This window comes from Ips typographus, linkage group LG1 (genome assembly GCF_016097725.1).
Source record: "Ips typographus isolate SLU linkage group LG1, UJ_Ityp_2.0, whole genome shotgun sequence".
Taxonomy (NCBI): Eukaryota; Metazoa; Arthropoda; class Insecta; order Coleoptera; family Curculionidae; genus Ips; species Ips typographus.
The window spans coordinates 30,171,500-30,180,223 of NC_138422.1; the positions used below are offsets into that span (position 1 = coordinate 30,171,500).

The following is an 8,724-nucleotide window of genomic DNA, read 5'->3' on the forward strand; positions in this document are numbered from 1 at the left end:
CTTCAAATTTCTGTTTAAAAAATCGGTTTTTTGTCAACTGTCAAACCGCTGGAGCAATTTTGATCAAATTTGGAACACTCATTATGAAATTAACACTCATTATTTGCCAAAATTCTCCAGTAGCCTAGATACAGGAAGATGGTTTTAATGTTTTTGCCCTCTACGTCTCTAGATATTTTTCAAAAATTACGTGTTTTTTTTAATTTCATTGTTTACGATGAAAAAGAAATTATCTCTTATAAAATTCTGATTTGAAACTTATTTTACGATATAATTCAATTATTACTTTCAAAGACCCAAAACTAACCTAACCCAACTTAAAAATTGTCTTGGAAACAGAAAATTCACTTAAGAAGCTTAAAAAATTTAATTATAGCTATTTTTCATAGTTTCCAGACAAACTGAAAGACTTCGAAAGAAGAACTGAAAGAAGAAAATTGACTGAGAAAAGATAAAAATTGATTTCAGAAGCTTAAAAATTGTGTTTGTAACCAGTTTTCATGCAAATTGAGAGACTTTAATATTGAAAATTGATTTGTACTTGTAGACATAAAAAACTACTTTTTCTAGAATTTTTTACTACAAATTCTTACATTTCAACCTTAAAAATTGACTTGAATACCAAAAAGTGACTATAAACTAATGAAAAGTAATATCAGAAGCTTAAAACTTGCATTTGAAGTAAGTTATCATAATTTTAAGACAAATTTCAATATTTTAGTTTTGAAAATAGTCTTAGATGCAGGACATTGACATTAGATCCATGAAAATTGTCTTGAAAACTAACTTTTCTTGCTTTTACTTTGCTTTTAATTTTTTCAGAATTCTGGACTATTTTTAGTGTTTCAAAACTGCTTTCAGGTTGGAAAATCTAGTTTCAAGACTATCTTTACCAAGTTATTGACACAGCAAACTTAAAAACAATTTTCACATTCTTCATTCTCTTAAAATGGCATTCCAAGCTTTGTCTGCTAAACATTTTTTGACTTATCAGGTCTAAAAGCCAGTTTGTACGCTGTCCATAGTCTTAAAAATGTTATTTCAAGCTTCTTCAGTATTAAATTGACTTCTACACTCATCATAGGTGCAATAAATTGTAGCATCTCTAAGAAATTCAAAGACTGAAAAATCGAGTTTAAGACATTTTCAAAAGTTTCTTCAGTAATAAAAGTAAACAATTTTGGCACCAAATGCTACGATATTAGTCTTAAGAACTAATTTTTAGAAATGAAATAGTCCGAAAATTTAATTTACTTCTAGACTTGTTCCAGTCCCGAAAATTGAGTTGTACACCAATTGAAGTCCTGAAAGTAGACTTTTGGACTCTCTTTAGTCCTAGTAAAGTCAGTTCTAGCTTTAAAAGTCAACTTTTAGATTATCTTTAGAAGTAAAAAATGAGTTTCATGCACAATACAATCTTTGTCTTGATTTCCGGACTTTTTTTAGTTCTTGAATGCCACTTTCAGACACTCAACCAGGATGGCAGTCTGAGAAAGCGAATCATAAGACCATTCCTAATAGTAAAAAGCAAGTTTGTAGACTATTCAGTACAAATTTGGACTTTCACAAGTCTTGAATGTTCAGTTTTAAACTATAAAACGATTTTTTAAATTGAAATTTGGAGGACTGTATCTTCCTTAGGAAACGTTTTTCAGAAAAATGACATAATGCAATTCAACTTATTTTTTGATTGGCTATCGAATGGTGAATTATTGACACTTAAAACTGGACCACCCTGTATAATACATCATCGTAATTAGAAAAGTATGCTCTATTCGAATATTTTCTTAATTTCTCAGGAATATGTTTGGAATTTTGCAATTTTACATTCGATTAATTTTCCGCTAAAACATTCATTTGATCGTATAAAATTATGGAGCAACCATAATAAAAATTCGCACATTAATTTTAATCTTAAAATTGAAGAAAACCTGTTGGACATCAAAGCGAACAATCGATTGGGACATCTGTCTATCTGGGGGGGCACTTCGAGCGCAACTTCATCCGTCAAATGTCATCATGCATCACAACCGACAATAACGAGCAGAGTAGAACATTTTTGCGCCCTTTCACGCCAAAAATGGGATAGGCTCATTACTCTTCCCATTCAAACGTTGACCGGGTGGAGGACAGTAAATCAGCCCCGAAACCGATCCGCAGGTATTCGTCTTTTGTCCGGTCCCACCGGGTACGATTACACGGTGTAATGAACAAGAGGAAGATTTATTTTTTTCGATGGTGTGCTGCATTGTTATTATAGTACCGGTGCCCGGGCTATCCTGGGTGGTTTATTGTTCTCCCCGACCAAGCTGTAAAGAAACGTGAGCGGTATGTTTATTATTTGCTTTTTGAGCAACAATTCGATTTCAATGACTCGTGTTGGGTTACGCATGTATAGTTCAAAAACCTCGAAACAATTGAAAGTTTAAAAGAATTTCTTACAGTCTTCACTTTTGGAAATTCAGAGATCGATTACTGGAAGAAATTGGGACAGTTAAATAAATGCCTCAGAGAAAATCTATCAAGGATCATGGTTACCTTTACCAGAACAGTCTTAACTGAATACTGCTGGGACGTTTTTTTATATATTTCTGATGTTAATAATACTAAGTATGATCACTTTTGCTACTTTCTGTGTAGACAAAAGGAAACTGATGCAATACTTTGCGACATCCGGCCTGGCACATGTTTTCAGTTCGTTGTTCCATATTGTCCTGATCTTTTCTGATATGTCGTTTCATACTATTGCTTCCAGTCATCATTATAATGTTCTCCTAGAAATTACTATTTGGATTACTACTTATTTATTTATTATCTTTGGTTGATCCATCTCACTTTCAGATTTTCAATTTAATAAATTTTACTCAAAAGGCATACCACCAGTAGATTTTTTCCTGAAGAAAAAAAACAAGAAATAATATTCAATAATTGGCCAAAAGCTGGATTTAATCACTTGAATGCACTTTAGGGATTAAAAGTGCACTTTAATCCCTCATTTGAGGGATAAAAGAGACACTGCCTGTCACTCTGCCTTATCTTTAGGTTAGGTTAGGTTAGGTTAGGTTATCCCACATTGACATCACTTTTACAAGCCACAAACTGGCGAAAAAAGTTGGCTCATGGACCGTCCTTGACGGAGAGAGCCTGTCACCACACCGGCACATCTACTTCGTCCTGCACTTACAAAATATCCAAGCGATAGAAATGAGGAAAACCTCCACGATGGATAAAGGAAAGTTTGAAGCGGAACTGACAAGGACCATAAACTCTATTGGCGCAGGAAGAACCATCGACATATCCAAAACGCTTACTAAAGCTTACCAAAGTGCTACTGCCTTAAGCGAAACGGAATTCCACAAATTACCGTACTGGTGGAACGGCAAAATCGAGGAGACCAGGAACGAATGTATAAAACTCAGAAGACTATACACACGGAGCAGACAAGGAAAAAACCAGACCATCACAGAACAAGAAGAAAAGTGGGAAGCTTACCGAGTCAAAAGGAAGGAATTCAAGGCCGAAATCACTAAGGCAAAGCGGGAGAGATGGAAGGATCTTTGCAATGAACTGAACGACGACATATGGGGCGAAGGATATAGCATAGTTCATAGAAACCTTAAAAAAACGAATCCGTTTGAGCTTGCAAGAAGCAAGAAAGAGCAGATTGTCAACCACTTGTTCCCTAACAGACAAACAAAAACACGCCAAGCATAAGGCTAACCTAACCTAACCTAAAAGATAAGGCAGAGTAAAATCTGTATTATCTTCAGTAAGTTCATCCGGTCCAGATCCGTATCATTTCAGAAAGTTCATTATTATACAGGGTATCCAAAATTTGTGGAATAAAACAAAAATGATTTTTACGTCAAATTCTAAAATCATCAATCTACTCTTCAGTAGCTTTTTGATTTATTTCATTTTGACCACCCATGCCTAAAGGTATGGTTTGCGCTAAATTTAATAATACACACTGTATATTGATGGGCTATACTGTGTGCAAAAAGTCCAGACCCTAATATTTCGAATAAACAAACCTCACATAAGGTTGAAAAAAAAGTTTGAGAGACTCTGTATTATGATTCATCTTTCGCAATTCTTTGCTAAAATTGCTAAAAATAAAAAACTTCATCAAGTGCCACGTGTCTGTCTGCTAGATGTGACGTTATTTGACACTTGGTCACAAGATATCATTCAGACTTTTTGACGACGTGGTCATGTGACCTTTCTTAACTTAGTCTCGAGCATTGATGTGGTTCTGTCATTTTATTATTCATTTCATATGGACAATTTTGAGCCTGCATAACAAAATATGATTCTACAGACAAAAATGATTGGTATTCGTGTCCCAAGTTGTCAAATCGTCGGTTTATCAGGACCTTGGGAGCTTTCTGTTCTGTTCTGTTCGAGAGTTTCAATGATCTCTTGCATCCCTTTGGTGTTTTGCCTAGTCGTTTTCAATAAGGTGTTTGGTTAAGTTACTCCATTTAATCCTAGAAATATTTGACACAATGTTGTAATCAACATTATATAAGCTGAGACATTAATTTTATTCGCTCGTTGTGTAAAAACTGTAAAGTAACCGCTGGCCAATTACTACAGTTTAATTTTCCGCATTAGCGGACGATACTACGCTATTTACGGTGATTACGGAGCGGCACTTATCACATGTGTGTCGTGTCAAAACGTCGTAACAACCTTCGATAATTAAAACATTTATGAAACGGAATCGTAATTAATATTTACCGCATCTAAAGCGGAAACGACCTTAAAAATGGTTTTTCATCCAATTAGTCTGCAATACAGGGTGGCTCAGTTCTAGTTGGCAACATCTGTTAAAAAGTAATTGATTATCTTAGAATATCTCATACATATTTCGTTAAGTGTGTGTGAGTCTTTTTTTTGAACACCCTGTGTACAGACATTAAAATAATATTCTGTCACCATATTGAAAGTATTTGTTTTGTCGTTCACTGGTTTATAGTCACTTCAGGGGGAAACAAGAATCTTAAAAGTTCGTTCCCCCACCCTTGACGATTTGCAATAAATTCTTGATGTCCCCATAAAAAACCTTTTAAAAGTCAAAGCCATTATAGCTCGAATCAGCTAAGAAAAGGCCACAGGCGTCATCAAACGATGATGTCACGATCTCTGTACGTCTCGCTTTAAATATTGCTGCTCTCGTCACTTTCCAAGTTGTTGCAGCCAGTCAGTGGCGTGCTATTATTTTATCAGTAAAATGAAACATTTTCGTCGTTTTTAATAAAGAAAATAAAAGACAACAAGTTTTTCAAAGGAATGGAAACTCCTTCTGCTTCTTTCTTCATAAATTGTAAGACGTTACTAACGATTTCACGGCCTTGGCTGTATATGATAACACCTTTCTTTCCAACCTTTTTGAAAGACATTTTGACAAAATAACGTTTTTTATTCATAACACTATGTGAACTTCAACTGCGACCATCAACAATACAACCAAAACACCAGACTAAAACGGAACCTAACCTAACCCCCTAAGTCTCCCTGTCCGCCACTACATTTTTTTAAACTTGGCAACACCGTTTAGACTGCCGGCTAGTAAAAGCATATAAAAAGGTCCATCTGTCCCTGGCCGCTGCCGCATCTGTTTTAATTGTGTCCAAGTAAAAACCGTACTACGTTGCCAAGTGGCTTTTTGACCGCTTAACAATATATTTTCGGGAATATTTTAATAGGACGCCTCTGATTATATCTAATGCGACGGCAACTGTAGAAGGAGAAAGAAATAGTTTTAAAAACTGCGTCATTGATGATGCGGTGGCCTTTTCTCATCTGATTCGAGCTCTACAATTTTACGACCCCCATAAAATCCGCTTATAGTGACGATTCGTGTCACATATCGCCTCTCTCCCCCCACTCGTTGCCCTGTCACTGCTCTTTTCACATATGGAACATGGACAGAGTGAGAGGGAGCATGTCGGCCCGCACCAAAGTGGTCGCGGAGAGGCCTGCGCCCTAAATCATCCCAAAGCTAATTAGTATGTCGAGGCTTGTCTTCTTTTTCTTTTATATTGGCCGGAAACGCGGTGAGTTATGGGTGTCGCGGCCCGTATATTAATTTCACCCGACAAGCCAGTGGCGTGCTCGTATAAGGCAGAAAAAAACGGCTTGGGAAGCAATTATCGTCGACCCGTTAAAAATGAACCCCCGAGACCGATTTTAGCGGTAATAAATGGAACGACCAGCCGTAAACACACCCGGGTTTTATTGGTGCCGTCCGGGTAATTTTGGAACGTTTCACGTTTCGGCTTGGTGACCCAAAGGACCATCGGCAATCTTGAAAAAATCACACTTTTTTTTTGTTTCCTGTTCTTTTAGTGTAATTACCTACATCCGGTCAAATTCTACCGGTGATTGTTTCTATTTTATTTCGTTAATTTTGATCTGACAACATAGTTTAAATAAACAAAGTTGCAATATTTGTCCTGAATCTCGAATCCTGGTGTGGTAAATCCAAAACCGACCAGAGAAACGTACATTATTGCATGCGCGGGACTAAGACAGAAAACGAAAAAAATATCAAGTAGGCCATATTTTCAGCGCGCTGTTGCCAAACGCCAAGTATCACTCAAATACCGTCGACAAAATAACTTGACGTTTGGCAACAGCGCGCTGAAAATATGGCCTACTTGATATTTTTTTCGTTTTCTGTCTTAGTCCCGCGCATGCAATAATGTACGTTTCTCTGTCCGTTACGCGGTTTTCCTATGGTCGGTTTTGGATTTACCACACCTGTATACATATTTTCCAGTATTTTGTTTGTCCAATTGAAAAATCTCCTTTTCTTGAAGTTAAGTAGGTTGCTTTTCGAAAAAAACGAAGTTTTTATAAAAGTATTAAGTATTTTAATTTGAATTTGTATTATCTGTATTCCTGACGCATCAATAGTTGATTTTTATTGTTTTTATGGAAACTGACAGAATATTCTCTATTTCAATTCTTTCTGCTTCAGAGTATAGAATTTTAAGCAGAAATCAATTATTCAAAAAGTCAAAGTGGGTTTTCAAAAACAAGAACATCAAAACATCAAAAAATAAATTTGTACACAATTTTCTAGTGTTTTAAATGGATGTGAAATTTGACAGTTGCATACGATATACAGAGGGACCACTCAAATCGTTCATTAAAAGTTATCAGGATCAAATATTTATATATTTCTGTCACTTCCGGTTTAACCGGAAATAGATGTCAACTTACTAATTTTAAATGAAATTCACTGTATTTTATTGTATTTTTGAATGGTCCTATCAATTTCAAATATTTTTGATGTATCATAACCTATATCTTTTTGAGATCTATTGCGTGGTCATATTAGAAAATTTGACAGGTGTCAATTTTTTTACTGATATAAAATTTTTGACACAAATTTAAAATCGGAAAATTTCGGAATTTTACAACTCAACATTTTGTAGTCATACGCTGATATTTCGAAAATAATCACGTGATATTTGAATAAAAAATGCAAAATTTCCACTTGCTGTTTATTAAATTGGTCACGTAACCATAACAGATCAAATTTAAAATCGTAAAACTTCAAACCTCAAAATTGTGTAGTCAAAAGTAAAATTTGCAAAAATGGTCACGTGACATTTGAAAATCCTTTAAAATGTAAAATCCATACTTATTGTTTGCTAAATTCGTCACGTTACTGTAAGAAACAAAATTTTAGAAAAAATTCTGTATAAAAAGCTAAATTTAAGATCGGAAAATTTCGAAATTCCACAACTTAACATTTTGTAGTCAAACGTTAAATTTTCGAAAATCGTCACGTGATATTTGTATAAAAAAAATGCAAAATTTCCACTTGCTGTTTATTAAATCGGTCACGTGACCATAAGGAATCAAATTTAAAATCGAAAAATTTCAAAACTCAAAATTGTGTAGTCAAACGTAAAATTTGCAAAAAAGGTCACGTGACATTTGACAAACCTTTAAAATGTAAAATCTATACTTATTGTTTGCTAAATTAGTCACGTGACTGTAAGAAGCCAAATTTAAGAAAAATCTCTATAAAAAGCTACATTTAAAAAGTGAAAATTTCGAAATTCTACAACTTAACATACGTTAAATTCCGAAAATCGTCACGTGATATTTGAATAAAAAACTGCAAAATTTTCACTTGTTGTTTATTAAATTGGTCACATGATCATAAGGAATCAAATTTAAAATTTCAAAACTTAAAATTGTATAGGTAATCAAACATAAAATTTGCAAAAATGGTCACGTGACATTTGAAAAACCTTTAAAATGTAAAATCCATACTAATTGTTTGCTAAATTAGTCACGTGACTGTAATATAGAAATATACAAAACAAAATATTGTTTTTCAACAGTATGTTTATATGTTCAGGTACAGATAAGGATAAATCAATACTACACACCTTTTTTGTTGAACCTGAGTGAGTACTTTTTCCGATATACATACTCACTATGAAATATATTAGATGTATTCAAACCAGCAAGAGGGTGGTTTCATTTTGTGCGTTGTACGCTGTATGTCTTCTTTTAAACCCATATTCCAATAGGTTATGGGCCCAGTCGCGCTGGTGTAGTGAGTTAGTGTTGTGAAGTTGAAATGGAGAGTGAAAAGTTGACAAAGCGAAATATTAAACCATTTAATGGTGAAAAGTATGCTGTATGGAAATTTCGAGTGCGTGCCCTCCTAGCAGAAGAAAATGCATTAAATGT

General features: G+C 34.5%; 1 long non-coding RNA gene across 2 annotated transcripts; it reads right to left on the minus strand.

Moving 5' to 3' along the window:
- Positions 1-451: 451 nt before the first annotated feature.
- LOC145732909 (uncharacterized) lies at positions 452-3,035 on the minus strand. 2 transcript variants are annotated; one of them, XR_014179076.1, is made up of 4 exons: positions 2,836-3,035; positions 2,539-2,774; positions 2,443-2,475; positions 452-2,309 (listed from the first exon to the last, which is right to left on the minus strand). It is a non-coding gene; the product is annotated as an uncharacterized LOC145732909 (long non-coding RNA). The 2 variants fall into 2 exon arrangements; XR_014179075.1 differs by lacking the exon at positions 452-2,309 and having other exon boundaries at positions 2,319-2,475.
- Positions 3,036-8,724: the final 5,689 nt, after the last annotated feature.